Source organism: Hyla sarda, chromosome 1 (genome assembly GCF_029499605.1).
Source record: "Hyla sarda isolate aHylSar1 chromosome 1, aHylSar1.hap1, whole genome shotgun sequence".
Lineage (NCBI taxonomy): Eukaryota > Metazoa > Chordata > Amphibia > Anura > Hylidae > Hyla > Hyla sarda.
In genome coordinates, this window is record NC_079189.1 from 41,241,607 (window position 1) to 41,266,721 (window position 25,115).

Sequence of the window (25,115 nt, forward strand, 5' to 3'; positions counted from 1 at the left end):
CAGCAAAAAGTACCTTATCCCCTATCCACAGGATTCATTTCTATGGGAGCGCCGAAGAGACTCAAGTACCTGCACTCGTGTCTCTTCAGCGCTCCCAGAGAGAATGAATGGAGCACGTGCCATCACCATCATGCGCTCCTTTCAGAGATCGGGACCCCCTGCAATCGGACACTTATCCCTTATCCTGTGAGACAGAGAGGAGGGGGTTACCGAGCAGGCCGCAGTGATTGAATGAAGAGACCCAGCACAGCACAGCAGACTCAGGGAGAAGGTGAATACATGGTAAGTGAGGACTTAGTACTTGCCTCGGACACGCCCCTTCTTGAGTAGTGGATTTCAGAATGAGTAAGCAGCAAAACAGGCCTATACAAAAGCTAGTATATATATTATTTGCAAGGTAGAATGAACAGACGACACTCACCAAGTGCTGATAATGATGACTTTATTCTGTAGTACAGTAGCAGGTACACAGGCAGGTGTGAATAAGCGTCAATTGTTTCGTGCTAAGACGCGCTTCCTCTCGGCTTACACAATACACATCATCCTTCTGCGCTATAAATCCACTGCCTCTTGATGACGTCCCCAGCTCTCACCGTACCATCCCAGAACACCTGAGAGCAAGAGCGGAGGGGAGGAGGGGGAGGGCACCAACAGCTTGGCTCCCTCCTCCTCCACCCCCACCGCGCCCCCGGTGCCGGGCTCAGACAAGGTAAAGACCAATCTGAACTGCATCCTAACTTTTGGCAGGATACACAGGATAATTGAATCTAATATAAAATACTTCCTATACTATACATTACAATATCAACCTATAACAATGTAAAACAAGTGATCCCATAACATCCCAAAACATAATAATAGAGGTGAAAGAGGTCACAAAAACACACTCATATCGTTTTTGTCATTGAGGCACAAAGGACCTAAAGTGTCCGTTTTGAGGATCCACCTCGCTTCTCGTGAAGTAGTAGTCTGTGATGATCTCCCCAGATTTTGGGGACAGGTTGGTACTCAAGTCCGGCAAACCGTAGAACACTTGGATCCTTTTGATGGCTGTCCTTTACATGATTTATGAGGCGAGTACATCCTATACCTGTAACAATGGATTTAAAATGTTCACGTATACGTACATAAAGGTGGCGAATAGTTTTACCACAGGCGCATATGATTACATAGACTAAAAATTATGACTTACATGTGATAAAATTGTGGTGGCCCAGTACAGGAGTTGCACCCCTGTACCTTTGCTACCCTGTCAGGCAGCTTCCATACAGTCACCCCTGGGCCCCGCCTGCACCTGTTCCTTTGTATGTCTGCTTCTGTGCTTGTTATTTAGAGTATTGTATATAAAATGTGTTATGCCTTTAAGACCTGTTGTCATGTGAGTGCTAAAGAGGCCTAAAGTCTACCACGCAGCCACAGATCCTAAAGTCCAGTACCTCACAGGTCAAGTCAAAGCCTGGTAAGCTACAGAAGGGGTGAAGTCAGTCATAGTCTGTCATAGTCAAGTCAGTCCAAGTCAACCTGTCTTCAGTCAGCGTGGCTCTGCAGCAAATTGTCCCAATCCACCACAAGCCCCAGCAAGCCCTAAGGTCTCTGAAGTCACTGGTCACCTTCTTGGGCCCAGCCAAGCAGTATAGACTGTTATATCTGTCTGACTCATTAAAGCTGCCATTGTTCCGTAACTTGGCGTCAGAGTGATTATTTACCCTGTGCCTTGCCCAGGATCCAGCGGTATTCCTTCGGGTGGTATAGAGGATAAACCATGCCCTGGCACCACGAACACAAGAGGTTAATGCCATCTGCCCCTAGGGTAATTCCATCTGCCTTCATCCCCCCCTCACCACAAAATCTTTTAATCTCCATTCTAAGCCACCCAAATGCACGTATTTAGCTTCCATATTATTGGTACGTTCACACATACAGGATCCTGCAGATTTGAAGCGCAGGATTTGTAACTGCCGAATAGAAGCTGTGCTCAGTCATTTAGTTTACAGTGAAATAAGGGGCACCTTCAGCCTCAGTGCATAGGTCAGCATTAACTCTAAACACAGCCCTGCTGCTAGGTGTATGCTGTCAATGATTCCTTTATGGCACATCACTTAAGCTGCTGTATAGTTTTATGTGTCTGTTATCTAATGGAATGACATTGTAAATGAATGTAAAGATTCCAGGAGAGCAATGTGATTGTATTTAGACCAATAACTTATGTAACACTTATGTAATATTCAATGCTATGGAAAGCATGTAAGAACCTTGTTACGCCGAGCGCTCCGGGTTCTCGCTCCTCCCCGGAGCGCTCGCTTCACCTCCTCCGCTGCAGCGCCCCGGTCACGTCCTCTGACCCGGGGCGCTGCGATCCTGCTGCTAGCCGGGATGCGATTCGCGATGCGGGTAGCGCCCGCTCGCGATGCGCACCCCGGCTCTCCTACCTGACTCGCTCCCCGTCTGTTCTGTCCCGGCGCGCGCGGCCCCGCTCCCTAGGGCGCGCGCGCGCCGGGTCTCTGCGATTTAAAGGGCCACTGCGCCGCTGATTGGCGCAGTGGTTCCAATTAGAGTTATCACCTGTGCACTCCCTATATTACCTCACTTCCCTTGCACTCCCTTGCCGGATCTTGTTGCCTTAGTGCCAGTGAAAGCGTTCCTTGTGTGTCCCTTGCCAGTGTTTCCAGACCTTCTGCCGTTGCCCCTGACTACGATCCTTGCTGCCTGCCCCGACCTTCTGCTACGTCCGACCTTGCTTCTGCCTACTCCCTTGTACCGCGCCTATCTTCAGCAGCCAGAGAGGTGAGCCGTTGCTAGTGGATACGACCTGGTCACTACCGCCGCAGCAAGACCATCCCGCTTTGCGGCGGGCTCTGGTGAAAACCAGTAGTGGCTTAGAACCGGTCCACTAGCACGGTCCACGCCAATCCCTCTCTGGCACAGAGGGTCCACTACCTGCCAGCCGGCATCGTGACAGTAGATCCGGCCATGGATCCCGCTGAAGTTCCTCTGCCAGTTGTCGCTGACCTCACCACGGTGGTCGCCCAGCAGTCACAACAGATTGCGCAACAAGGCCAACAGCTGTCCCAACTGACCGTTATGCTACAACAGTTGCTACCACAGCTTCAGCAGTCATCTCCTCCGCCAGCTCCTGCACCTCCTCCGCAGCGAGTGGCCGCTCCTGGGATACGCTTATCCTTGCCGGATAAGTTTGATGGGGACTCTAAGTTTTGCCGTGGCTTCCTTTCCCAATGTTCCCTGCATCTGGAGATGATGTCGGACCTGTTTCCCACTGAAAGGTCTAAGGTGGCTTTCGTAGTCAGTCTTCTGTCCGGAAAAGCCCTGTCATGGGCCACACCGCTCTGGGACCGCAATGACCCCGTCACTGCCTCAGTACACTCCTTCTTCTCGGAAATCCGAAGTGTCTTTGAGGAACCTGCCCGAGCCTCTTCTGCTGAGACTGCCCTGTTGAACCTGGTCCAGGGTAATTCTTCCGTTGGCGAGTATGCCGTACAATTCCGTACACTTGCTTCAGAATTGTCCTGGAATAATGAGGCCCTCTGCGCGACCTTCAAAAAAGGCCTATCCAGCAACATTAAAGATGTTCTGGCCGCACGAGAAATTCCTGCTAATCTACATGAACTTATTCACCTAGCCACTCGCATTGACATGCGTTTTTCTGAAAGGCGTCAGGAACTCCGCCAAGATATGGACTCTGTTCGCACGAGGCGTTTCGTCTCCTCGGCTCCTCTCTCCTCTGGTCCCCTGCAATCTGTTCCTGTGCCTCCCGCCGTGGAGGCTATGCAGGTCGACCGGTCTCGCCTGACACCTCAAGAGAGGACACGACGCCGTATGGAGAACCTCTGCCTGTACTGTGCTAGTACCGAACACTTCCTGAGGGATTGTCCTATCCGTCCTCCCCGCCTGGAAAGACGTACGCTGACTCCGCACAAAGGTGAGACAGTCCTTGATGTCTACTCTGCTTCTCCACGTCTTACTGTGCCTGTGCGGATGTCTGCTTCTGCCTTCTCCTTCTCTACAGTGGCCTTCTTGGACTCTGGTTCTGCAGGAAATTTTATTTTGGCCTCTCTCGTCAACAGGTTCAACATCCCAGTGACCAGTCTCGCCAGACCCCTCTACATCAATTGTGTAAATAATGAAAGATTGGACTGTACCATACGTTTCCGCACGGAGCCCCTTCTTATGAGCATCGGATCTCATCATGAGAGGATTGAACTTTTGGTCCTCCCCAATTGCACCTCGGAGATTCTCCTTGGACTTCCCTGGCTTCAACTTCATTCCCCAACCCTGGATTGGTCCACTGGGGAGATCAAGAGTTGGGGGTCCTCTTGTTCCAAGAACTGTCTAAAACCGGTTCCCAGTAACCCTTGCCGTAACTCTGTGGTTCCTCCAGTAACCGGTCTCCCCAAGGCCTATATGGACTTCGCGGATGTTTTCTGCAAAAAACAAGCTGAGACTCTACCTCCTCACAGGCCTTATGATTGCCCTATCGATCTCCTCCCGGGTACTACTCCACCCCGGGGCAGAATTTATCCTCTCTCTGCCCCAGAGACTCTTGCCATGTCCGAATACGTCCAGGAGAATCTAAAAAGGGGCTTTATCCGTAAATCCTCCTCTCCTGCCGGAGCCGGATTTTTCTTTGTCTCCAAAAAAGATGGCTCCCTACGTCCTTGCATTGACTACCGCGGTCTTAATAAAATCACGGTTAAGAACCGCTACCCCTTACCCCTCATCTCTGAACTCTTTGATCGCCTCCAAGGTGCCCACATCTTCACTAAATTGGACTTAAGAGGCGCCTATAACCTCATCCGCATCAGAGAGGGGGACGAGTGGAAAACGGCATTTAACACCAGAGATGGACACTTTGAGTATCTGGTCATGCCCTTTGGACTGTGCAATGCCCCTGCCGTCTTCCAAGACTTTGTCAATGAAATTTTTCGTGATCTATTATACTCCTGTGTTGTGGTATATCTGGACGATATCCTAATTTTTTCTGCCAATCTAGAGGAACACCGCCGGCATGTCCGTATGGTTCTTCAGAGACTTCGTGACAACCAACTCTATGCCAAAATTGAGAAATGTCTGTTTGAATGCCAATCTCTTCCTTTTCTAGGATATTTGGTCTCTGGCCAGGGACTACAGATGGATCCAGACAAACTCTCTGCCGTCTTAAATTGGCCACGCCCCTCCGGACTCCGTGCTATCCAACGCTTTTTGGGGTTCGCCAATTATTACAGGCAATTTATTCCACATTTTTCTACCATTGTGGCTCCTATCGTGGCTTTAACCAAGAAAAATGCTGATCCCAAGTCCTGGCCTCCTCAAGCAGAAGACTCCTTTAAACAACTCAAGTCTGCCTTTTCTTCGGCTCCCGTGCTCTCCAGACCTGACCCTTCCAAACCCTTCCTATTGGAGGTTGATGCCTCCTCAGTAGGAGCTGGAGCTGTTCTTCTACAAAAAAATCCTTCCGGGCATGCTGTCACTTGTGGTTTTTTCTCTAGGACCTTCTCTCCAGCGGAGAGGAACTACTCCATCGGGGATCGAGAGCTTCTAGCCATTAAATTAGCACTTGAGGAATGGAGGCATCTGCTGGAGGGATCAAGATTTCCTGTTATTATCTACACCGACCACAAGAACCTCTCCTACCTCCAGTCGGCCCAACGGCTGAATCCTCGCCAGGCCCGGTGGTCTCTGTTCTTTGCCCGATTTAATTTTGAGATTCACTTTCGTCCTGCCGATAAGAACATTAGAGCCGATGCTCTCTCTCGTTCCTCGGATGCCTCAGAAGTTGATCTCCCTCCGCAACACATCATTCCACCTGACTGCCTGATCTCCACTTCTCCTGCCTCCATCAGACAGACTCCTCCAGGAAAGACCTTTGTTTCTCCACGCCAACGCCTCGGAATCCTCAAATGGGGTCACTCCTCCCATCTCGCAGGTCATGCGGGCATCAAGAAATCTGTGCAACTCATCTCCCGCTTCTATTGGTGGCCGACTCTGGAGACGGATGTTGGGGACTTTGTGCGAGCCTGCACTATCTGTGCCCGGGATAAGACTCCTCGCCAGAAGCCCGCTGGTTTTCTTCATCCTCTGCCTGTCCCCGAACAGCCTTGGTCTCTGATTGGTATGGATTTTATTACTGATTTACCCCCTTCCCGTGGCAACACCGTTATTTGGGTGGTCGTTGATCGATTCTCCAAAATGGCACATTTCATTCCTCTTCCTGGTCTTCCTTCTGCGCCTCAGTTGGCTAAACAATTTTTTGTACACATTTTTCGTCTTCACGGGTTGCCTACGCAGATTGTCTCGGATAGAGGGGTCCAATTCGTGTCTAAATTCTGGAGAGCTCTCTGTAAACAACTCAAGATTAAATTAAATTTTTCCTCTGCATATCATCCCCAGTCCAATGGACAAGTAGAAAGAATTAACCAGATCCTGGGTGATTATTTGCGACATTTTGTTTCCTCCCGCCAGGATGACTGGGCAGATCTCCTTCCATGGGCCGAATTCTCGTATAACTTCAGGGTCTCTGAATCTTCCTCCAAATCCCCATTTTTCGTGGTGTACGGCCGTCACCCTCTTCCCCCCCTCCCTACCCCCTTGCCCTCTGGTCTGCCCGCTGTGGATGAAATTTCTCGTGACCTTTCCATTATATGGAGAGAGACCCAAAATTCTCTCTTACAGGCTTCTTCACGCATGAAGAGGTTCGCGGATAAGAAAAGAAGAGCTCCCCCCGTTTTTTCCCCTGGAGACAAGGTATGGCTCTCCGCTAAATATGTCCGCTTCCGTGTCCCTAGCTACAAGTTGGGACCACGCTATCTTGGTCCTTTCAAAATTCTGTGTCAAATTAATCCTGTCTCTTATAAACTTCTTCTTCCTCCTTCTCTTCGTATCCCTAATGCCTTTCACGTCTCTCTTCTCAAACCACTCATCCTTAACCGTTTTTCTCCCAAATCTGTTCCTCCCACTCCTGTTTCCGGCTCCTCGGACGTCTTCTCGGTCAAGGAGATTTTGGCTGCCAAAAAGGTCAGAGGAAAAAATTTTTTTTTAGTAGACTGGGAGGGTTGTGGTCCTGAAGAGAGATCCTGGGAACCTGAGGACAACATCCTCGACAAAAGTCTGCTCCTCAGGTTCTCAGGCTCCAAGAAGAGGGGGAGACCCAAGGGGGGGGGTACTGTTACGCCGAGCGCTCCGGGTTCTCGCTCCTCCCCGGAGCGCTCGCTTCACCTCCTCCGCTGCAGCGCCCCGGTCACGTCCTCTGACCCGGGGCGCTGCGATCCTGCTGCTAGCCGGGATGCGATTCGCGATGCGGGTAGCGCCCGCTCGCGATGCGCACCCCGGCTCTCCTACCTGACTCGCTCCCCGTCTGTTCTGTCCCGGCGCGCGCGGCCCCGCTCCCTAGGGCGCGCGCGCGCCGGGTCTCTGCGATTTAAAGGGCCACTGCGCCGCTGATTGGCGCAGTGGTTCCAATTAGAGTTATCACCTGTGCACTCCCTATATTACCTCACTTCCCTTGCACTCCCTTGCCGGATCTTGTTGCCTTAGTGCCAGTGAAAGCGTTCCTTGTGTGTCCCTTGCCAGTGTTTCCAGACCTTCTGCCGTTGCCCCTGACTACGATCCTTGCTGCCTGCCCCGACCTTCTGCTACGTCCGACCTTGCTTCTGCCTACTCCCTTGTACCGCGCCTATCTTCAGCAGCCAGAGAGGTGAGCCGTTGCTAGTGGATACGACCTGGTCACTACCGCCGCAGCAAGACCATCCCGCTTTGCGGCGGGCTCTGGTGAAAACCAGTAGTGGCTTAGAACCGGTCCACTAGCACGGTCCACGCCAATCCCTCTCTGGCACAGAGGGTCCACTACCTGCCAGCCGGCATCGTGACAAACCTGGTTTGGAATGAAGAGGAATTTCTCTTCCAATTTTAAGTAAAAGCCAACAATTCCATGTCTATATAAATGTAAATAATTCAGAATTGCTAATATATTCTACCCATAGTATTCACCTCCATAGTACAGACACCACGTCACCACAAAATATAGACAAAGTACTCTCATACACAAAACAGTCACAATGTCCCTATAAGAGATGGCATTGGTGGCCTAATAACATTGATAGCCAAGATAGGTACTGTGAAGAAGTTTTAAGATGTACCTCTCAAATAAACTTTTGATATATTTTAGATTAATGAATGTTGAATAACTTTCCAATTGCATGTTAATGAAAACTACACTTCTATCTATTGTATTTTTCCCGATCAGTCCTGTCAGCAAGCATTTCTGACTCATGTTGGAGTCCTAAACACTCAGAGCTGCCAGCCTGCTTTGTTCACAGCCAAACAGGCTGTGAACAAAGCAGGCTGGCAGCTCTGAGTGTTCTCCGCAGACTGGCAGCTCGTAGTGTTTAGGACTCCAGCATGAGTCTGAAATGCTTGCTGCCAGGACTGGTAGGGAGACCCCTAGTGGTCATTTCTTCAAAGTGGAAAATGAAATAGAAAGAAGCATATTTTTAATAACATGCAATTGTAAAGTTATTCTGCATACATTAATCTATAATATATGAAAGGTTTTTTTTTGATGAGAGGTACCCTTTAAGTCCCAGTGGGTGCACAGCTCATGGGGGCTATACTCACAGTCCCAACAATCCAAATAGAAATGAAGCGGCACACCAAAAGGATTCAATCCATACAGTGTTTTATTCCCCCATTAACACAGAATGCAACGTTTCTGACCACAGTGCGGACCTTTCTAAAGCATGGAATGGATGCATAGATGCTGTGAAACACAGCAAAAAGACACAACAATCCTGCTTTGTGCCATGATAAGTGTACAGACATGCACAGTACCTGCACAGAGACGGTCACATGACCACCTGTGTGCAGGTCCTGCTACTATTGAAAAAACCTTCACAGAGAAGTCACATCTTCTCAAACAACGAGGGAGAGCTGCAATACTGCAGAGAGAGAAAAGTGTATGGGCAAGTGTATGGGGTGTGTATTTTATATGGATGGGCAAGTGTATGGGGTGTGTATTTTATATGGATGGGCAAGTGTATGGGGTGTGTATTTTATATGGATGGGCAAGTGTATGGGGTGTGTATTTTATATGGATGAGCAAGTGTATGGGGTGTGTATTTTATATGGATGGGCAAGTGTATGGGGTGTGTATTTTATATGGATGGGCAAGTGTATGGGGTGTGTATTTTATATGGATGGGCAAGTGTATGGGGTGTGTATTTTATATGGATGGGCAAGTGTATGGGGTGTGTATTTTATATGGATGGGCAAGTGTATGGGGTGTGTATTTTATATGGATGGGCAAGTGTATGGGGTGTGTATTTTATATGGATGGGCAAGTGTATGGGGTGTGTATTTTATATGGATGGGCAAGTGTATGGGGTGTGTATTTTATATGGATGAGCAAGTGTATGGGGTGTGTATTTTATATGGATGGGCAAGTGTATGGGGTGTGTATTTTATATGGATGGGCAAGTGTATGGGGTGTGTATTTTATATGGATGGGCAAGTGTATGGGGTGTGTATTTTATATGAATGGGCAAGTGTATGGGGTGTGTATTTTAAATGGATGGGCAAGTGTATGGGATGTGTATTTTATATGGATGGGCAAGTGTATGGGGTGTGTATTTTATATGGATGGGCAAGTGTATGGGGTGTGTATTTTATATGGATGGGCAAGTGTATGGGGTGTGTATTTTAAATGGATGGGCAAGTGTATGGGATGTGTATTTTATATGGATGGGCAAGTGTATGGGGTGTGTATTTTATATGGATGGGCAAGTGTATGGGGTGTGTATTTTATATGGATGGGCAAGTGTATGGGGTGTGTATTTTATATGGATGGGCAAGTGTATGGGGTGTGTATTTTATATGGATGGGCAAGTGTATGGGGTGTGTATTTTATATGGATGGGCAAGTGTATGGGGTGTGTATTTTAAATGGATGGGCAAGTGTATGGGATGTGTATTTTATATGGATGGGCAAGTGTATGGGGTGTGTATTTTATATGGATGGGCAAGTGTATGGGGTGTGTATTTTATATGGATGGGCAAGTGTATGGGGTGTGTATTTTAAATGGATGGGCAAGTGTATGGGATGTGTATTTTATATGGATGGGCAAGTGTATGGGGTGTGTATTTTATATGGATGGGCAAGTGTATGGGGTGTGTATTTTATATGGATGGGCAAGTGTATGGGGTGTGTATTTTATATGGATGGGCAAGTGTATGGGGTGTGTATTTTATATGGATGGGCAAGTGTATGGGGTGTGTATTTTATATGGATGGGCAAGTGTATGGGGTGTGTATTTTATATGGATGGGCAAGTGTATGGGGTGTGTATTTTATATGGATGGGCAAGTGTATGGGGTGTGTATTTTATATGGATGGGCAAGTGTATGGGGTGTGTATTTTATATGGATGGGCAAGTGTATGGGGTGTGTATTTTATATGGATGGGCAAGTGTATGGGGTGTGTATTTTATATGGATGGGCAAGTGTATGGGGTGTATATTTTATATGGATGGGCAAGTGTATGGGGTGTGTATTTTATATGGATGGGCAAGTGTATGGGGTGTGTATTTTATATGGATGGGCAAGTGTATGGGGTGTGTATTTTATATGGATGGGCAAGTGTATGGGGTGTGTATTTTATATGGATGGGCAAGTGTATGGGGTGTGTATTTTATATGGATGGGCAAGTGTATGGGGTGTATATTTTATATGGATGGGCAAGTGTATGGGGTGTGTATTTTATATGGATGGGCAAGTGTATGGGGTGTGTATTTTATATGGATGGGCAAGTGTATGGGGTGTGTATTTTATATGGATGGGCAAGTGTATGGGGTGTATATTTTATATGGATGGGCAAGTGTATGGGGTGTGTATTTTATATGGATGGGCAAGTGTATGGGGTGTGTATTTTATATGGATGGGCAAGTGTATGGGGTGTGTATTTTATATGGATGGGCAAGTTTATGGGGTGTGTGTTTTATATGGATGGGCAAGTGTATGGGGTGTGTATTTTATATGGATGGGCAAGTGTATGGGGTGTGTATTTTATATGGATGGGCAAGTGTTTGGGGTGTGTATTTTATATGGATGGGCAAGTGTATGGGGTGTGTATTTTATATGGATGGGCAAGTGTATGGGGTGTGTATTTTATATGGATGGGCAAGTGTATGGGGTGTGTATTTTATATGGATGGGCAAGTGTATGGGGTGTGTGTTTTATATGGATGGGCAAGTGTATGGGGTGTGTGTTTTATATGGATGGGCAAGTGTATGGGGTGTGTGTTTTATATGGATGGGCAAGTGTATGGGGTGTGTATTTTATATGGATGGGCAAGTGTATGGGGTGTGTATTTTATATGGATGGGCAAGTGGATGGGGTGTGTATTTTATATGGATGGGCAAGTGGATGGGGTGTGTATTTTATATGGATGGGCAAGTGTATGGGGTGTGTATTTTATATGGATGGGCAAGTGTATGGGGTGTGTATTTTATATGGATGGGCAAGTGTATGGGGTGTGTATTTTATATGGATGGGCAAGTGTATGGGGTGTGTATTTTATATGGATGGGCAAGTGTATGGGGTGTGTATTTTATATGGATGGGCAAGTGTATGGGGTGTGTATTTTATATGGATGGGCAAGTGTATGGGGTGTGTATTTTATATGGATGGGCAAGTGGATGGGGTGTGTATTTTATATGGATGGGCAAGTGTATGGGGTGTGTGTTTTATATGGATGGGCAAGTGTATGGGGTGTGTATTTTATATGGATGGGCAAGTGTATGGGGTGTGTGTTTTATATGGATGGGCAAGTGTATGGGGTGTGTATTTTATATGGATGGGCAAGTGTATGGGGTGTGTGTTTTATATGGATGGGCAAGTGTATGGGGTGTGTATTTTATATGGATGGGCAAGTGTATGGGGTGTGTATTTTATATGGATGGGCAAGTGTATGGGGTGTGTATTTTATATGGATGGGCAAGTGTATGGGGTGTGTATTTTATATGGATGGGCAAGTGTATGGGGTGTGTATTTTATATGGATGGGCAAGTGTATGGGGTGTGTATTTTATATGGATGGGCAAGTGTATGGGGTGTGTATTTTATATGGATGGGCAAGTGTATGGGGTGTGTGTTTTATATGGATGGGCAAGTGTATGGGGTGTGTATTTTATATGGATGGGCAAGTGTATGGGGTGTGTATTTTATATGGATGGGCAAGTGTATGGGGTGTGTATTTTATATGGATGGGCAAGTGTATGGGGTGTGTATTTTATATGGATGGGCAAGTGTATGGGGTGTGTATTTTATATGGATGGGCAAGTGTATGGGGTGTGTATTTTATATGGATGGGCAAGTGTATGGGGTGTGTATTTTATATGGATGGGCAAGTGTATGGGGTGTATATTTTATATGGATGGGCAAGTGTATGGGGTGTGTATTTTATATGGATGGGCAAGTGTATGGGGTGTGTATTTTATATGGATGGGCAAGTGTATGGGGTGTGTATTTTATATGGATGGGCAAGTGTATGGGGTGTGTATTTTATATGGATGGGCAAGTGTATGGGGTGTATATTTTATATGGATGGGCAAGTGTATGGGGTGTATATTTTATATGGATGGGCAAGTGTATGGGGTGTGTATTTTATATGGATGGGCAAGTGTATGGGGTGTGTATTTTATATGGATGGGCAAGTGTATGGGGTGTGTATTTTATGACAGCAACTTTCATATGCTTCATACTCTTTGCCCCCAGGTGAAGGAAAGCCTAGCTACTCCTATGATACCGATCATAAATGTATTTAATTACTGTGCAAGTCCTGTATACTCTATAAACACCAATGTTACTCCGTAAATTGTTTGGTATGACCAGGTTGTCTGATGTACCGTATTTTTCGCCCTATAGCACGCACCGGCGTATAAGACGCATCCAATTTATAGGTTCTAAATCTAAAAAAAATTAAAGATTTTGAACCCAATAGTGGTCTTCAACCTGCGGACCTCCAGATTTTGCAAAACTACAACTCCCAGCATGCCCGGACAGCCGTTGGCTGTCCGGGCATGCTGGGAGTTGTAGTTTTGCAACATCTGGAGGTCCGCAGATTGAAGACCACTGCATAGGAGGTAATACTCACCTTTCCCCGCTGCTCCGGACCCGTCACTGCTGCCCTGGATGTCGCTCCATCGCTGTCCCCGTCGCCCCATCTCTCCGGAACGTCTCTGCTGCCGGCCGGGTATCCTCGCTCTCCGTCGCCGCCATCACGTCGTTACGCACGCCGACGCACGTACGCGATGACGTGATGGCGAGGAAGGAGAGCGCCGGCCATACAGGGGATCCCTGAACGGAGAAGACACCGAGGAGGCAGGTAAGGTCCCTCCCGGTGTCCTGTAAGCACTAACCCGGCTATTCAGTCGGGCTGTTCGGGACCGTCGCGGTGAGATCGCGGCGGTCCCGAACAGCCCGACTGAACAGCCAGGTTAGTGTCACTTTCCCTTCAGACGCGGCGGTCAGCTTTGATCGCCGCGTCTAAGGGTTAATTCAGGGTATCACCGCGATCGGTGATGTCCTGTATTAGCCGCTATACACTATACGCTATACACTATACACATATACTCTATACATATACACACTATTCACATATAAACATACACACTATACACATATACACTATACACATATACACTATACACATATACACTATACATATACACACTATTCACATATAAACATACACACTATACACATATACACATATACACTATACACATATACACTATACATATACACACTATTCACATATAAACATACACACTATACACATATACACTATACACATATACACTATACATATACACACTATTCACATATAAACATACACACTATACACATATACACATATACACTATACACATATACACTATACATATACACACTATTCACATATAAACATACACACTATACACATATACACTATACACATATACACTATACACATATACACACTATTCACATATAAACATACACACTATACACATATACACTATACACATATACACTATACATATACACACTATTCACATATAAACATACACACTATACACATATACACTATACACATATACACACTATTCACATATAAACATACACACTATACACATTTACACTATACACATATACACTATACATATACACACTATTCACATATAAACATACACACTATACACATATACACTATACACATATACTCTATACATATACACACTATTCACATATAAACATACACACTATACACATCTACACTATACACATATACACTATAAACATACACACTATACACATATACACTATACACATATACACTATACACATACACACTATACACATATACACTGTACACATATACTCTATACATATACACACTATTCACATATAAACATACACACTATACACATATACACTATACACATCACACCATATAGACTGTATTAATCCGTGGATATTTGTCTTTTTATTTTCAGGTTGGTACCGTTTTCTTTGTCACATGTTAATAACTACAATGTCTGTACAAGAAGTAGGAAGCAAAATTGTTGAAGTGTAACGTTGCCATCTTCTGGTCAACATAGTTACATAGTTACATAGTTACATAGTTAGTACGGTCGAAAAAAGACATATGTCCATCAAGTTCAACCAGGGAATTAAGGGGTAGGGGTGTGGCGTGATATTGGGGAAGGGATGAGATTTTATATTTCTTCATAAGCATTAATCTTATTTTGTTCCAGGAATGTATCTAATCCTGTTTTAAAGCTGTTAATTGTTCCTGCTGTGACCAGTTCCTGAGGTAGACTGTTCCATAAGTTCACAGTTCTCATGGTAAAGAAGGCGTGTCGCCCCTTGAGACTAAACTTTTTCTTCTCCAGACGGAGGGAGTGCCCCCTCGTCCTTTGGGGGGGTTTAACCTGGAACAGTTTTTCTCCATATTTTTTGTATGGGCCATTAATATACTTATATACGTTTATCATATCCCCCCTTAAACGTCTCTTCTCAAGACTAAACAATTGTAACTCCTTTAATCGCTCCTCATAGCTAAGATGTTCCATTCCCCATATTAGTTTAGTCGCGCGTCTCTGCACCCTTTGGCAAACAAAAAAAAAAAAACAACAGAATCCAGGATGTGAAAAGTAGATAAAACAAGTATAAACATTATGAACTTTACGCTTGAGAGTGGCCAGACGATTGCCGCCTCTTTCCCCTTTGGGGACATGTTCAAGTAATGTAAATTTGAGATCTTTTTCAGAGTGACCACGGTCACAAAAGTGTTTAGAAACAGGTAAGTCATTTTTTTCTTCCTAATAGTATATCGGTTTTGTGTAATTCTAATTTTTGCCTCCAGTGTCGTTTCGCCCACTTATAGTAAACGACAAGGTCACTGGACAACATAAATGACAAAGTCCGTGCTGCAGGTAAGGTATTGTTTATTTCATATATCTTGCCGGTACCAGGATGTAGAAAGATGTTGCCTTTATACCGTTTACACAAGCCCTACATGGAAAAGACCCCTTGTTAGATGTAGATAGGTACGGGGATTTAGTTGAGAAATCACTGAAACTGTAACAGACGACCACAACAATGGTTTAACTTAATTACCTCATTGTAAAGCATCCAGTCACTCCAGTCTTGTAACTTTTACCAAAGATACACAAGACACTACATACCGTATATACTCGAGTATAAGCCGACCCGAATATAAGCCGAGGCCCCTAATTTCACCCCCAAAAACCCAGGAAAAGTTATTGACTCCACTATAAGCCAAGGGTGGGAAATACATCATCCCCCCATGTCATCATCCAGACCCCCATCATTAACATCCCTGTCATCATCCCCCCTTCATCATCACCGCCTGTCATCATCCCCCCTTCATCATTACCCTGTCATGATCCCCCCCTTCATCATCACCGCCTGTCATCATCCCCCCTTTATCATTACCCTGTCACCATCCCCCCCTTCATCATCACCACCTGTCATCATACCCCCCTTCATCATTACCCTGTCATCATTCCCCCTTCATCATCACCGCCTGTCATCATCCCCCCCTTCATCATTACCGCCTGTCATCATCCCCCTCTTCCTCATCACCTCCTGTCATCAACCACCCTTCATCCTTACCCTGTCATCATCCCCCCTTCATCATCACCTCCTGTCATCACCGCCTGTCATCATCCCCCCTTCATCATCACCGCCTGTCATCACCGCCTGTCATCATCCTCCCTTCATCATCACCGCCTGTCATCATCCTTCCTTTATCATTACCCTGTCACCATCCCCCCTTCATCATCACCACCTGACATCATACCCCCTTCATCATTACCCTGTCATCATCCCCCCCTTCATCATCACCGCCTGTCATCATCCCCCCCTTCATCATCACCGCCTGTCATCATCCCCCTCTTCCTCATCACCTCCTGTCATCACCCACCCTTCATCATTACCCTGTCATCATCCCCCCTTCATCCTCCCTGTTTAATGAGACAGGGAGGAGCCCTAAGTGAACAGTCTTTCCAGAGGTGAGGAGAGATCAGCTGCTCTCGTACCTCATGGGAGTAGGCCTCAAGTGTTGTCCACCTGTGCTAAACTACTTTCACACCTCCTGCCGCGCAGGGTAAAGTCATGTCGTCTCAGAAAAGCTTTCGGGACTATAGCATACGTCTGACAGGCCCAAAAGCCAATTGGAAAAGGGTGTAGGCAATCCTCAACTGCACAACGGGGCATATACACACATATACACTATACATATACACACTACACACATGCACACTATACATATATGCACATATACACTATACACATATACACACTAAACACATACACACTATACACATATACACTATACAGTACACATATACACATATACACTAAACACATACACACTATACACATACACACTATACACATATGCACTATACACATATACACATACACACTATACACATATACACTATACACATACACTATACACATATACACTATACATATATGCACATATACACTATACACATACACACTATACACATATAAACATACACACTATACACATATAAACATACACACTATACACATACACACTATACACATATATACTATACATATATGCACATATACACTATACACATATACACTATACATATATGCACATATACACTATACACATATACACTATACACATATAAACTATACACATATACACTATACACATAAACACTATTCACATACACACAATACACATACACACTATACACATATACACTATACATATATGCACATATACACTATACACATATACACTATACACACTATACACATATACACTATACACATATAAACTATACACATATAAACTATACACATATACACTATACACATAAACACTATTCACATACACACTATACACATATACACTATACATATATGCACATATACACTATGCACATATACTCTATACATATACACACTATTCACATATAAACATACACACTATACACATATACACTATACACATATACACTATACATATACACACTATTCACATATAAACATACACACTATACACATATACACTATACACATCACACCATATAGACTGTATTAATCCGTGGATATTTGTCTTATCATTTTCAGGTTGGTACCGTTTTCTTTGTCACATGTTATAATAACTACAATGTCTGTACAAGAAGTAGGAAGCAAAATTGTTGAAGTGTAACGTTGCCATCTTCTGGTCAACATTGGCAAACAAAAAAAAAAAAAAAAGCGAACAGAATCCAGGATGTGAAAAGTAGATAAAACAAGTATAAACATTATGAACTTTACGCTTGAGAGTGGCCAGACGATTGCCGCCTCTTTCCCCTTTGGGGACATGTTCAAGTAATGTAAATTTGAGATCTTTTTCAGAGTGACCACGGTCACAAAAGTGTTTAGAAACAGGTAAGTCATTTTTTTCTTCCTAATAGTATATCGGTTTTGTGTAATTCTAATTTTTGCCTCCAGTGTCGTTTCGCCCACTTATAGTAAACGACAAGATCACTGGACAACATAAATGACAAAGTCCGTGCTGCAGGTAAGGTATTGTTTATTTCATATATCTTGCCGGTACCAGGATGTAGAAAGATGTTGCCTTTATACCGTTTACACAAGCCCTACATGGAAAAGACCCCTTGTTAGATGTAGATAGGTACGGGAATTTAGTTGAGAAATCACTGAAACTGTAACAGACGACCACAACAATGGTTTAACTTAATTACCTCATTGTAAAGCATCCAGTCACTCCAGTCTTGGAACTTTTACCAAAGATACACAAGACACTACATACCGTATATACTCGAGTATAAGCCGACCCGAATATAAGCCGAGGCCCCTAATTTCACCCCAAAAACCCAGGAAAAGTTATTGACTCCACTATAAGCCTAGGGTGGGAAATACATCATCCCCCCATGTCATCATCCCCCCTGTCATCATCCAGACCCCCATCATTAACATCCCTGTCATCATCCCCCCCCCTTCATCATCACCGCCTGTCATCATCCCCCCTTCATCATTACCCTGTCACCATCCCCCCCTTCATCATCACCACCTGTCATCATCCCCCCTTCATCATTACCCTGTCATCATCCCCCCCTTCATCATCACCGCCTGTCATCATCCCCCTCTTCATCATCACCTCCTGTCATCACCCACCCTTCATCATTACCCTGTCATCATCCCCCCCTTCATCATCACCGCCTGTCATCATCCCCCCTTGTTCATCACCGCCTGTCATCACCGCCTGTCATCATCCCCCCTTCATCATCACCGCCTGTCATCACCGCCTGTCATCATACCCCTGTCATCATCCCACAGCCCCCCTTCATCATTACCGCCTGTCATCATCCCCCTGTCATCATCCCACACCCCCCTTCATCATTACAGCCTGTCATCATCCCCCTGTCATCATCCAACCCCCCCTTAATCATCTCCCTGTCATCATCCCACAGCCCCCCTTCATCATCACCGCCTGTCATCATCCCACAGCCCCCCTTCATCATCACCACCTGTCATCATCCCCCTGTCATCATCCCACACCACCCCTTCATCATCACCGCCTTTCATCATCCCCCTGTCATTATCCCACACCACCCCTTCATCATCACCGCCTGTCATCATCCCCCTGTCATCATCCCACACCACCCCTTCATCATCACCGCCTGTCATCATCCCCCTGTCATCATCCCACAACACCCCTTCATCATCACCGCCTGTCATCATCCCCCTGTCATCATTCCACACCACCCCCTTCATTATCACCGCCTGTCATAATCCCCCTGTCATCATCCCACACCACCCCTTCATCATCACCGCCTGTCATCATCCCCCTGTCATCATTCCACACCACCCCCTTCATTATCACCGCCTGTCATCATCCCCCTGTCATCATCCCACAGCCCCCCTTCATCATCACCGCCTGTCATCATCCCCCTGTCATCATCCCACACCTCCCCCTACATCATCACCGCCTGTCATCATCCCCTTGTCATCATCACACACACCCTTCATTATCACCGCCTGTCAATCCAGTGGTCTTCAACCTGCAGAACTCCAGAATTTGCAAAACTACAACTCCCAGCATGCCATCGGCTGTCCGGGCATGCTGGGAGTTGTAGTTTTGAAAAATCTGGAGGTCCGCAGGTTGAAGACCAATGCGGCCTTAGTCATCATCCAGACACCCCCCCCCCCCCTTTAGTTTTCTACTCACCTCCACTCGGTGGGAAGGAAGGGTGAGTTGGTCCGGCCCATCTATGCTGCAGGGACCGTCCATTGGGGAGGGTTAGTCGCTCCGGCTGTCCATCTTCACTGGGGGGGGCCCTCTTCTCCGCTCCGCGCCCAGCCCCGGACTAGTGACGTTGCCTTGACGACGACGCACACGGATGTTCATTCGCAGGGACGTCCCTGTGCGTCGTCGTCAAGGCAACGTCACTAGTCCGGGGCCGGGCTCGGAGCAGAGAAGAGGGCCCCCCCGGTGAAGATAGACAGCCCGGAACAACTAACCCTCCCCACTGGACAGTCCCTGTAGCATAGATGGCCCATACCAGCTCTCCCTTCCTTTCCACCGAGGGGAGGGGAGTAGAAAACTAAAGGGGGGTCTGGATGATGACCAAAGCCGCAGTGGTCTTCAACCTGCGGATCTCCAGATGTTTCAAAACTACCAAAACTACAACTCCCAGCATGCCCGGACAGCCGACGGCTATCTGGGCATGCTGGGAGTTGTAGTTTTGCAACATCTGGAGGTCCGCAGGTTGAAGACCACTGAGAAGGGATAGTTCACTCGAGTATAAGCCGAGGGGGCCGAAAAATCTTGCTGAAAAACTCGGCTTATACTCGAGTATTTACGGTAATCCCCCAGGTAGACCCATTGTATCTGGACAAGAATCCCTCACTAGCCATATTTCTTTTTCCCTTTTTTTCAGAAGTGGGCTTGTGGAAGGCACGACACATACAGGCCGACCCGAGAAAATATATTATACATAACAATGACCATATGCTAAGAACGGTTCCTGTTACAGTCCTGGCTCTATGGCTCCAATCACTGGGGTTTAGTACTTCGCCAGATGCAGGTTTGCACTATTGCTTTCTTTTGATTGGTTTACGCAATCCGACTTCCTCCTGATGTGGACGCGGGTCTTAGACCTAGCGCCTGCGCAATGTTATTTCGGCCACGCTAACGTGGCGTATAATGTACTTGTGTGCATACCAGGTACAGTGGTGAGTGTTTTTAATCTGCACTGCACTCTTTATGGATCGGATTCGATCCTCTGAAAATAATTGCACTTTATGAATACCGTATTTATCGGCGTATAACACGCACTTTTTAGGCTAACATTTTTAGCCTAAAGTCTATGTGCGTGTTATACGCCGATACCGCCCCAGGAAAGGCAGGGGGAGAGAGGCCGTAGCTGCCCGCTTCTCTCCCCCTGCCTTCCCTGCGGTCTAGAGCCCTGCTGCCTGCCCTTCTCACCCCCTGGCTATCGGCGCCGCTGCCCGTTCTGTCCCGCTGTACCGGCGCCGATAGCCAGGGGGAGAGAAGGGGCAGCGGCACCCATTGCCGGCGCCGCTGCCCCGTTGCCTCCCCCCATCCCCGGTGGCATAATTACCTGGGTCGGGTCCGCGCTGCTGCAGGCCTCCGGCGCGCGTCCCCTTCGTCGTTGCTATGCGCTGCACGGCGCGGCGCATGACGTCAGTGCGCCGCGCATAGCAACGACGCAGGGGACGCACGCCGGAGGCCTGCAGCAGCGCGGACCCGACCCAGGTAATTATGCCACCGGGGATGGGGGGAGGCAACGGGGCAGGGGCGCCGGCAATGGGTGCCGCTGCCCCTTCTCTCCCCCTGGCTGTCGGCGCCGCTTCTCTCCCCCTGGCTATCGGCGCCGGCAATGGGGCGCCGGTACCAATAGTCAGGGGGACAGAACGGGCAGCGGCAGCACGGCTCTAGACCCCGGGAAAGGCAGGGGGAGAGAAGCCGGCAGCAACGGCCTCTCTCCCCCTGCCTTTCCTGGGGGAGTATCGGGGTATCCTCCAGACCTCCATGGTATTCTTATCTCTCCAATAAATTTGGATGTCTAGGTAGGCCCCAAGATGTCTATGAGAATCCAGGTTTTAATTACTTATATATGTCAAAAATAATCCCTGAATTTATCATTTAGAGCTCCATACTGCAAGTGTGGAATGTGGGTTTAAGACCAGTTATTGACAGTTAACCTTTAATGGTAATGATGCTAATTGCTTATGCAATAGCACCTTCTAGGGTATGGGTAGTTGACATTACACCGACAGGAAAGCCATTATGGGTGATATGCTCAGTGCATTATGGGTATTATAGTGATGTCATAGTCATTACCATATGTACATGCCCAACCTACATTCATTGGGGAATTCCAATTTTGGAGGGTATGTCTAACTAATTAAAAAGTATGGTAAACCAGATGTTAGGAACAGTAGAGAGCACAAAGACACAAAGGAAGAGAGACAAGGGAAAAAAGAAAGACAGAAAGACAAAGAACTCTCTCCCACACACACAGGAAAGAGGTCCAACAAGGTGGAAAAGCCATATGAGATTCCAGCAAGCCAGACTGATCACACGGTACAAGACCAATGGCTATCCATGAAGATGAGATGGACCGTTCAGCTTTCCTAAGAGCCGAAGCAAGGTTCTTACATAGACTTGGTAAGAGACACAAAAATGGTATTCCATTTAATTAAGACTAATTTGGATAATGTGGATGGAATTTTACCATTTATATTGGCAAATAAATTAATAAAATGAAATAATTATCTCCATATTGAGATTATTGTTTTAGGAAATTGTGAGACTTCATTCTAACTGCAGAAGAATCAAGACTCATAATTAGAGATGAGTGAAGTTTCAGTGATTTGATTCGAATCACTGTAACTTCGCTCATCTCTACTCATAATCTATCAAAGCACAAAATGACTGCTTATACATATTGATAGAATTCCTACTCGCCAAACTAAGTGTTATGAGTAAATTTCCCCCACAGGAAACTTGTTTCAAGTTCTTCTTTCTAAAATATAGTCTAGCAAGCTCATATATCATTGCTATTTAATTGTCTTAATAATCTTACCAAAGTCATGTTTAGAAAATAGTCCAGAATGGGGCGGAAGTATATCATAGTTCTTCCATGTTTATATCCTTAGATGGATTTGCCCATTCATGGAATCATGTGATTTTTAGTTGGTTAGAAGGGGCGAAGTGTATTTAGCATTCCATATTGATATGTCTATGATTAGATATTACCCAACCCATCTTGATATCATGAGGTTCCTCTGAACACAGTGATATGCTAACCTAGTAGCTTTTGTTTTATTGTAACAAGTTACTTACTGCTCACATGTATTGTTCTACCATATGTAGTCAATTAACAAGTTTAGAATTTATACTAACATATCTAATTGATATTCATTTGCATGTATCATTGTGTTTATTACCATTGCAAAACTACATCCTTAAGCATTAATGTCATCCCGTCATAAAAATAACTTGTTGTTATCTGAGGAAATAGTCGGACTCAGACGTGAATTGTATTGATTAGCTGTGTCTACAATTCAGTAGGTCATAATTTTGATATTTTTGATAATTTTCTGAATATTTTATTTTTCATAATGAATCATTTTTTGACCATAATTCATAATTGAGTTATTACCACAGAGTGTTTCATTTCAATAAAATGTTTTGCAGCAGGCATTTTTTACTGATTGTACATCTACAGTGGGGATCAAAAGTTTGGGCACCCCAGGTGAAAATTTGTATTAATGTGCATAAAGAAGCCAAGGAAAGATGGAAAAATCTCCAAAAGGCATCAAATTACAGATTAGACATTCTAATAATATGTCAACAAAAGTTTGATTTTATTTCCATCATTTATGCTTTCAAAATAACAGAAAACAAAAAATGGCGTCTGCAAAAGTTTGGGCACCCTGCAGAGTTAATATCTTGTACTGCCCCCTTTTGCAAGTATCACAGCTTGTAAACGCTTTTTGTAGCCAGCCAAGAGTCTTTCAATTCTTGTTTGAGGTATCTTTGCCCATTCTTCCTTACAAAAGTCTTCCAGTTCTTTGAGATTACTGGGATGTCTGTCACACACTGCTCTTTTAAGGTCTATCCATAAATTTTCAATTATGTTGAGGTCAGGAGATTGTGAAGACCATGGCAAAACGTTCAGTTTACACCTCTTGATGTAATCCCCCGTGGATTTCGAGGTGTGTTTAGGATCATTATCCATTCGTAGAAGCCATACTCTCTTTAACTTCAGCTTTTTCACAGAGGGCATCAAGTTAGCATCCAAAATTTGCTGAAATGTTATTGAATCCATTTTTCCTTCTACTCGTGAGATGTTCCCTGTGTCACTGGCTGCAATACAACCCCAAAGCATGATTGATCCACCCCCATGCTTAACAGTTGTACAGACGTTCTTTTCATTAAATTCTGTTCCCCTTCTTCTCCAAATATACCTTTGCTCATTCCGGCCAAAAAGTTCAATTTTAACCTCATCGGTCCACAGAACTTGTTTCCAAAATGCATCAGGCTTGTCTATATGTTCATTTGCAAAGTTCAAATGCTGATTCTGATTCTGTGAGCTGTTCTGTCTGATCTTTTTCTTGGTCTTCCAGATCTTGCTTTAATTTCCACTGTTCCTGATGACTGCCCTTTCTTAATTACATTCCGAACAGAGGATATTGACATCTGAAAAGGTTTTGCTATCTTCTTATAGCCTTCTCCAGCTTTGTGAGCGTCAACTATTTTCAGTTTCAGATTTCTAGACAACTGTTTAGAAGAACCCATGGTGCTGATTGTTGGGGCAAGGTCAGATGAGACTGGGCATTTAAAACCTTTGAGATTGACATCACCTGGTCTTCCCAGATGATGATTGAGAACAATCCGTGACACTGGCAGGTCTCAGCTTTGCAAAGGGGGCAGTACAAGATATTAACTCTGCAGGGTGTCCAAACTTTTGCAGACGCCATATTTTTGTTTTCTGTTATTTTGAAAGTGTAAATGATGGAAATAAAATCTAACTTTTATTGACATATTATAAGAATGTCTAATCTGTAATTTGATGTCTTTTGGAGATTTTTCCATCTTTCCTTGGCTTCTTTATGCACATTAATACAAATTGTTACCTGGGGTACCCAAACTTTTGATCCCCACTGTATGGTAATTAAACCTTGTCTTGAAGTCCCATATCGTCTCTTCCACATAGAGGAGATGACATGGGCACATCAAGACATAGATCACATGATCTGAAGTACAGGTGTTACGCCGAGCGCTCCGGGTCCCCGCTCCTCCCCGGAGCGCTCGCTACACTCCTCTCACTGCAGCGCTCCGGTCGGTTCCACGGACCCGGGGCGCTGCGATACCGCCTCTGGCCGGGATGCGATTCGCGATGCGGGTAGCGCCCGCTCGCGATGCGCACCCCGGCTCCCGTACCTGACTCGCTCTCCGTCAGTCCTGTCCCGGCGCGCGCGGCCCCGCTCCCTAGGGCGCGCGCGCGCCG